The 8,589-nt window shown below is 47.2% G+C and overlaps 1 long non-coding RNA gene across 1 annotated transcript; it reads right to left on the reverse strand.

Moving 5' to 3' along the window:
- Window positions 1-7,787: 7,787 nt before the first annotated feature.
- On the reverse strand, window positions 7,788-8,589 carry LOC143962577 (uncharacterized). Its single transcript, XR_013270726.1, has 2 exons — window positions 8,300-8,589; window positions 7,788-8,201 (listed from the first exon to the last, which is right to left on the reverse strand). It is a non-coding gene; the product is annotated as an uncharacterized LOC143962577 (long non-coding RNA).

An 8,589-nucleotide genomic window follows, 5' to 3' on the forward strand; every position in this document is an offset into this window, starting at 1 on the left:
ACCCCTCTCCACTCCATCCAAAAGGAAAAAAAAAGTTTTTCCTTTATAGTTACACTGGAATCTACTATATGTTAGGATGGGATCTTCTTGAATCCATGTCTGAAGAAGAACACTGACTACTTTCAGTGCCTACAGGTGTGCCGGTGTCTTGTAAAATAGTGTCCCCCATCAGATGCTGTCCCCTGCGTACTGCGCATGCGCAGTACACAGGAACACAGATTCCGAAAATTGCCGAGGACGAACGGCGCCTGCGCCGTGAGTCCAGGTTCTATCCCCACTATCCAAGTGGACATAGAGTTAGAATAAAAAAGAGCCGAGCGAGGCCGAGCGAAGCTCGCCCGCGAGGGGCCCTCTAAAATTCTTAACCCTATGTCCGCTTGGATAGTGGGGCTACCTCCTCCACTCACGGCGCAGGCACCGTTCAACTTCGGAGTTTTTCCGAAGCTTCGGCTGCTCCGTACTGCGCATGCGCAGTATGGAGCGGACAGCATTTGATGGGCGGACTGTATTAGGCAGAACACCGGCCATGCCCGTGTTTCCATGCGTTTTCAGCGCGTTCTTGCATTTTGCATGTAGAGCAACCCATTCATCTCAGTGGGCTGCCCTGCACACAAGAAATGCGTAAAAGAAGTCGTCGAGGCTGCGTTCACACTTGTATGTCGGGAACGTAGGAAAAATGTGAGTGGTACCATTAATAGGTAACGCTACCCCAAACATAGCTGTCAGATGAGCCAAAATGTGCGGTGTAAAAAAAACCCAAAAAAACAGGTGAAGCTCAATGTTGGTAAGTAGGGCCGTCCCGATACCACTTTGTTAAGACTGAGTACAAGTACCAAGTACTCGCCAATACCAATTACTGATACTTTTTTTAATGTCATGTGACAGTGGCACTAATATGCAGCACTGGTGGGCAGTTGGGCACTGATGAGGTGTGGACTGTGTCAGTAGTTTATTTTATTTTTATTTATTTTTTTACAAATTTTTTTTTACAATTAATTTTCTTTATTATTCATTACAATTTTATATATATTGTAATGTTCGGGGGACCAGGTAGATCGCAGGACACAGGCTTTGCACACAACAAAGGGTTTATTAAACTTAAATCGCTTTACAGCAGCCAAAAACAAAAGGAAAAAGGTTTGTAGTCTCACCGACTTGCAAAGTCCAGAACAGCAGTCTTTATCAGAAACAGAGCTTGATCTTGATGGCAGGTAGCTTCCCCTGCCAGGAGCCTTCCAAACAGGACACTGCTGTCCACTTCAGCTGCTGCAACCCAAACAAAACACCATCCACCATGTGTTCTCCACACCCCTACCACTTCCTGTCTTGTTTTTTTAAAGGCACTCCCTTAACAGGTGGGTTAATCAATTTTATTCATTTAAAAAGACCACAACCCAAACAGAGGGGAAATATAGCGTCCTTCCAGGACCCAGCCACGGCGTCCTGTACATATCCCCCCCCTGTGCCCCAACGCCAAGGAGGTGGAGGCAACAGTGGAGCTCAAACAATGGACTCGGGAGAGGGCATCTGCATTTTGATGCAGTCTCCCGGGCCTATGCTCCACTACAAATTTAAATTCCTGGAGTGCCAGGAACCACCGGGTAACCCTGGCATTAGTCCCTTTTCCCTGTCTCAGCCATGTTAAAGGGGCATGGTCAGAAATCAACCTAAACTTCCTTCCCAAAAGGTAATATCTAAGGGATTCCAGAGCCCACTTAATGGCCAGACACTCTCGTTCAATTATGGCATAGTTTTTCTCCGCTGGTGTTAACTTCCTGCTGAGGAAGACTATCGGGTGTTCCTCGCCATGAATAACCTGTGACAACACCGCTCCCAATCCTACATCGGAAGCATCAGTCTGGACAACAAACTCTTTTGAAAAATTGGGTGCTACCAGGACAGGGTGTTGGCACAGCGCCGACTTGAGCTCCAAAAAAGCCTTCTCAGCGTCTGCATTCCACCCCACCATGACCGATTTCCGACCCTTAGTCAGATCGGTCAACGGAGCCGCCAACGTGGCAAAGTTGGGTACAAACCTCCTGTAGTATCCAACCATGCCCAGGAATGCACGTACCTGCTTTTTTGTGAGGGGGCGGGGCCAATTCTGTATAGCCTCTATCTTGTTGACCTGAGGTTTTACTACCCCTCTACCCACGATATAACCCAGGTATTTCACCTCCTCCATTCCCAAAGCACATTTTTCAGGGTTTATTGTAAACCCCTCCTTCCAAAGAGAGTCCAGCACTGCCTGCACTTTGGGCAAATGTGATTCCCAGTCTTTGCTAAAAATGACTATATCGTCCAAGTACACTGAGGCATACTTCCGGTGAGGTCGTAAAATCCTATCCATTGCTCTCTGGAACGTGGCTGGAGCGGTTTGCAATCCAAAAGGCATCCTTTTGTACTGAAAACTCCCCTCTGGGGTAGAAAAAGCTGTTTTCTCTCTAGCGGCCTTAGTCAACGGTATTTGCCAATACCCCTTGGTAAGGTCTAACGTAGTGATATACCTGGCTGGACCTAGTCTCTCGATAAGCTCATCTACCCGGGGCATGGGGTAGGCATCAAACCGGGAAACTTCATTAAGTTTCCGGAAATCATTGCAAAATCGCAGAGTCCCGTTGGGCTTCGGTACCAACACAATCGGGCTCGACCACTCACTCTGCGATTCCTCAATAATCCCTAGGTCTAACATCTTTTTTACTTCCTCTGAAACGGCCTTCCTTTGAGCCTCTGGGATGCGGTAGGGCCGGACAAAAACTTTGACTCCTGGTTCTGTGACAATATCATGCTCTATGACACTAGTGAGCCCTGGCAAGTCTGAAAATTTTTCTTTATTTCTCTGCAAGAACTCCTTTGCCTGCTGACTTTGGGTTTTAGACAGGGTATTTGCTACTTGGACACTCTCCACCCCAACCCGAGGCTCAAGTTTTGTACTAGCCAGGGAGGTCACTGGTTTCCTGTCTGTCCAGGGCTTTAGCAAGTTTACATGATATATCTGGAAGGGTTTCCTCTTGCCTGGCTGGTGGACTCTATAATTTACCTCTCCCACTTTTTCTACAACCTCGAAAGGGCCTTGCCATCTGGCCAAGAACTTACTTTCCACAGTGGGAATCAACACTGCTACTCGATCCCCCACTTGGAAGTTCCTAATTTTGGCTGCCCTATTATAGACCCGTCGTTGAGCCTCCTGGGCTTTTTGTAAGTGTTCCTTAACTAGCGGCATCACCATTCGGATCCTCTCCTGCATTTGAGAGACATATTCAAGAACACTTTTATGCTGAATTGGTTCACTTTCCCATTCTTCTTTAACAAAGTCCAGTAATCCACGAGGTCTCCGCCCATATACCAATTCAAAGGGCGAAAACCCAGTGGAGGCCTGGGGCACTTCTCGGATAGCAAATAGGAGAGCTGGTAACAGGCAGTCCCAGTGTTTCCCATCCCTTTGTACCACTCTCTTGAGCATAGACTTAAGGGTCTTATTAAAACGTTCTACCAATCCATCTGTTTGGGGATGGCAGACCGATGTGCGCAGCTGTTTAATTCAGAACAGTTTGCATACATCAGCCATAACCTTCGACATAAACGGGGTGCCCTGGTCTGTGAGAATTTCCTTGGGAAAACCTGTCCGTGTAAACAACTGGAATAACTCCCGTGCAATAGCCTTAGAGGAGGTATTCCGTAGGGGTAGCGCCTCAGGATATCGAGTGGCATAGTCGAGGATCACCAGTATGTAAGAATGACCTCGAGCCGACTTTACCAAGGGACCCACTATATCCATGGCTATCCTCTCGAATGGGACCTCAATTATGGGCAGAGGGACCAACGGGCTCCGGAAATGGGTCGCTGGAGCGGTCAACTGACAGGTGGGACAAGAGGTACAGTATCTCCTTACCTCTGCTTTCAAGCCTGGCCAGTAAAACCGGTCTGCGATCCGTGCCTCAGTCTTTTCAACTCCCAGGTGTCCCCCTAACACATCATCATGGGCCAGGTCCAGGACCTTGCGTCTATACTGTTGGGGTACCAATAAATTGTTCTACCACATTTTCTCTCACTTTAGTAACCCGATAAAGCAATTCATTACATATTGAAAAATTTGGCCACCGCTCATTAGCACCTGGCTCTTGGGGCTCCCCATTTATTACTACAACCTGTTCCCGTGCCCTGGCCAAAGTGGGGTCCTGCATCTGGGCAGTACCAAATGCCCCCTGGGGAACACCCAAATCTGGCAAGTCAGGGGTAGAGGCCATTTCCTCATCCTCTTCCCCCAGCATTACCTGGAGCGGGGAAGGTTCCCCCTCCTCAGTGTTCAGGTAGGTCTGAGACCCCCACATATTGACATCCTTAACAGTATCAGCACTATTTTCATCATTATTAACCAAAGTCTTGGCGTTTTTATCAACTGGGTCCATATTACGAACATGTGGCATCTCAGGGTTATTACCCTCAACAACAGGAACAGAGGGACTAGTTTCTTCCCAGTCTCTGGACCTTTCAGATAGTTCTCCTTGTCTCCAAAGTTTTGCAAATAACGGACAGTCACGTCCTATGATAACGTCATGTACCAAGTTTTTTACCACCCCCACCTCTTGAGTACTAGTGCCACATGCTGTGGAGATGGACACCGAGATGAGAGGGTACTCTCTAGTGTCCCCATGAATGCACACAACCCGCAAAATTTTGCTTACCGGACCAATCTTCCCAATTACTCTAGGGTGAACCAGGGTTACCATGCTTCCAGAGTCCAGCAAAGCCTGGGCAGGGTGGTGGTTCACTTGGACTTCACACTCAAACTTCCCCTCTCCAAGGTCAAGATGTGTTGTACACGCTTTATGGGCATAAAAAGACTCCCTCCGAAGAACCCCGCATTCCATGGGTTCTTCCTGCAATGGGCAGTGGGCCCGGGTATGGCCCCAGGCATGACATCGCCAACATTGTACATCCCCTCCTCTCCGATCAGGAACAGGTCGCTGAGGGGGTAACGGGTGTGACTCTTGGCCTTCCGGGGTGTTGGTTCCAGGGCTCCTGGGGACATCCTTTCGAAGGGCGGCAGTTGGTCGGAAGGGCCGTGGCAGACTGGGCCCTTGACGCTCGGTGGGGCCAAGCAGATCCTCCACCACCGTATATCGTTCCACCATCTCAACAAGGCAGTTCGTGGTTTTGGGGTCTTCATGGCTGACCCACCGTTGAAGATCATCTGGCAGTGACCTTAAGTATCGGTCCAGCACGACCCGCTCCACAATTTGGGGGCCAGACAACACTTTGGGCTGCAGCCATTTTTTTACTAGTTGCACCAGGTCATGCATTTGAGATCGCGGTGGCCGGTTTGAACGATACTTCCATTGGTGCACTCGTTGGGCCCGAACGGCCGTAGTCACCCCCAACCGAGCCAGTATTTCTGCCTTTAGTTTTTGATAATTTTTAGCATCTTCTGGTGGTAGGTCAAAATAGGCTTTTTGAGAATCTCCGGTGAGGAAAGGAGCAATTAAGCCGGCCCACTGGTCCTGGGGCCACCCTTCTCTCTCTGCCGTCCTCTCAAATGTTGCCAGAAACGCCTCTACGTCATCACTCAGGGACAACTTCTGCAAAAAATGGCTTGCCCTTATGGTCACCTGGTTGCCAGGGGCAACGGCCACTTGTTCACGGCCCTGAGAAAGCTGCTGCACTGCTTCTTTTAAGGCCGCCATCTGAGCCTGCATAACCTCTTGTTGGGTCGCTAGCTGGGCTGCTAACTGGGCTGCTAACTGGGCCACCAACTCGTTGTGGTGCGTTTTTTTGTACCTCCAGCTAAGCGCTGATTAGCTTCCTCATGGCGAGTCTGCGCTTGTATATTAGCTAAGGACAGCTGTTTAATTAGCTCCTCCATTGTTTCAGCTTTCAACAGCTGTGCAGCTTTAACCCAGGACATAAATTCACTGTACTGTCCCTTTAAATGTCAGTTCAAATCCCATGCAAAAAAAAATAAAAAAATAGCAAGAAAAAACGCCTGTTACTTTGTCCTGCCCGCATTCGAGCACCACTTGTAATGTTCGGGGGACCAGGTAGATCGCAGGACACAGGCTTTGCACACAACAAAGGGTTTATTAAACTTAAATCGCTTTACAGCAGCCAAAAACAAAAGGAAAAAGGTTTGTAGTCTCACCGACTTGCAAAGTCCAAAACAGCAGTCTTTATCAGAAACAGAGCTTGATCTTGATGGCAGGCAGCTTCCCCTGCCAGGAGCCTTCCAAACAGGACACTGCTGTCCACTTCAGCTGCTGCAACCCAAACAAACACCATCCACCATGTGTTCTCCACTCCTCCACACCCCTACCACTTCCTGTCTTGTTTTTTTAAAGGCACTCCCTTAACAGGTGGGTTAATCAATTTTATTCATTTAAAAAGACCACAACCCAAACAGAGGGGAAATATAGCGTCCTTCCAGGACCCAGCCATGGCGTCCTGTACAATATATATATATATATATATATATATATATATATAAAAATTTCATTTTACTTTCTTTTTTTGGGGTGGGGAGAGTGGACAGTCAGTGTCTTTTTTATTTTGTTTTGTATTTTATTTAAAATATTTATTTATCACAATGTTTTGTTTTTTGTTTGTTTTTTTATCCAACCCTGTTGGGGGGGGGGGGGGGGCATTGGTGAGATGTCAGAGGTCTAAACAGACCCTGACATCTCCCCTTTGAGACATGTAAAGGGACTGAGGATAGACATTCCCCAGTCCCTCTCTCTGCACTGAACTCCTCTCCATTCATAAAACATAGACATTGTAAATATAGATTACGATGTTTCAGTTATGAATGTATAGTCAGGGATGACTGAACCGGGGGGGGGGCAGAGAAGCCCATGGAGGGTGACCGGTGGAGGACGGGGACACTCAGGGATGACCGGTGCGGTCAAAGTCGCAGTGGGGAGAGGAGAAGCGGCTGTCAGCTGCTTTATTGAAAGCCGCACAGAGAGATCGGTGATTATAAGTTCCCCCACCGCCGCACCAATCATCCCTGAGTGTCCAGGTATTGGACTAGGGATCGGGAGCATTTGCAGGAGTACAAGAAGGTCACGTGACCAGTGTGCTGTCTGCTCAGCCCCTCCTGCTGTATTCCCAATATTGGGGGAGGAGAGCAGCGAGAGGTCACATGACCACACAGAGGCAATCTGAAATAAGGTATTTAGTGGCATCATTTTAAATAAATATTTATACTGTGCAGTATACTTTGGTATAACAGAGGGGCTGGCAGTAATCCTACTCTGACTTTACTGCCAGCTACTAATAGGAGGAGATCGCTCACGCAGGAGCTGACAGGCAGGGAGGAAGAGGGAGAAACTGTGGGATGACGGAGGCAAGTAAATTGACCAGGGTATCATGAATCAGCAGCCACAATTACTGTGGTCAGTTTACATAGGGGGACACAGGAACAACCATGTTTTTACAGCATAGAAAGGGACAGATTAGATAGCACAAGCACTGTGCTGTTTAACCACCTCAGTACAGTGCAGTTACACCCCCTTCCTGACCAGACCAATTTTCAGCTTTCAGCGCTCTCACAGTTTGAATGACAATTACTCAGTCATCCTACACTGTATCCATATCAAATGAAAAGAAGGATAATTTTAGGGACTTTAAGGAAGCCAAGACCTGGTAAGGTCACGTATTTCCATCCCTACGGGACTTTATATGAAACCATGAGCTGGTAAGGTCATGTATTTCCATCCCTTTTAAAGTCAATGGGGAGGGGGGAACAAGGAAGGTGGGACTTTATATGAGGCACATGATAGCAAAACATAATATCAGTTGAACAAAGGAATTTTATTCACATAGCAATATAATACATTGTTATTATCGAATAAGATATATAACATGGTAACAAAAAATAGCAAAGATGACAACAGGGGCATCAAAAGACATAACCACTGATATTCATGGTAAATAAATAAACATGATAGTAGACATTCAGCAATTTGATAACAATGGTATCTAAAAAAATATGATCATTGTAAAATTCCATAGTTCAACATGGACAGGCTTGGGTAAAATCAATATTGCACATTAATATCTGCGGGACCTATGGCCTCACTGAGCCAAATGAGGTAGGAATAAAGTAATAACTGAACAAGTATAACATTGGGTAGACGCACGGCAACAAATAGCTCTACGCGTTTCGTGGCTGATGCGCCACTCGTCAGGAGCATGCACGTGAGTATCTAAAAAAATGAAAAAAGTAAAAATGTGGATTAATAAGATAGACCCATAAACAGGGGTAGAATAATAACCCCCGGCCGCACGAAAAGTGCGAACTTACTAGTTTGAACAACTGGCAAATGGCAGGGCAGGAGGGGGCAAAGGTGTCCTGAAATGGCCTCTAAACGGGGGCCGTGGCAGACAGCAGTAGCGGTGACCCAGGCAGGCTGCAATCAGGGCGGGCTAGGGACCACAAGGGTACTCTGTAAGGAAAACAGTCAAGATAAAGATAAGAGATCACTGGGGGTGACTAAAGTGAAGATATGAAATAAAGTACACCGTGCTAGTGGAGAAAAGGTGATAAATTAAACATTGGCAGTAGATGAACTGCCAAAGATAGTGACAAAAACC

Source organism: Lithobates pipiens, unplaced genomic scaffold, assembly GCF_037356315.1.
Source record: "Lithobates pipiens isolate NorthernLeopardFrog02 unplaced genomic scaffold, aLitPip1_a1.2 Scaffold_8, whole genome shotgun sequence".
In the NCBI taxonomy this organism is placed as follows: Eukaryota; Metazoa; Chordata; class Amphibia; order Anura; family Ranidae; genus Lithobates; species Lithobates pipiens.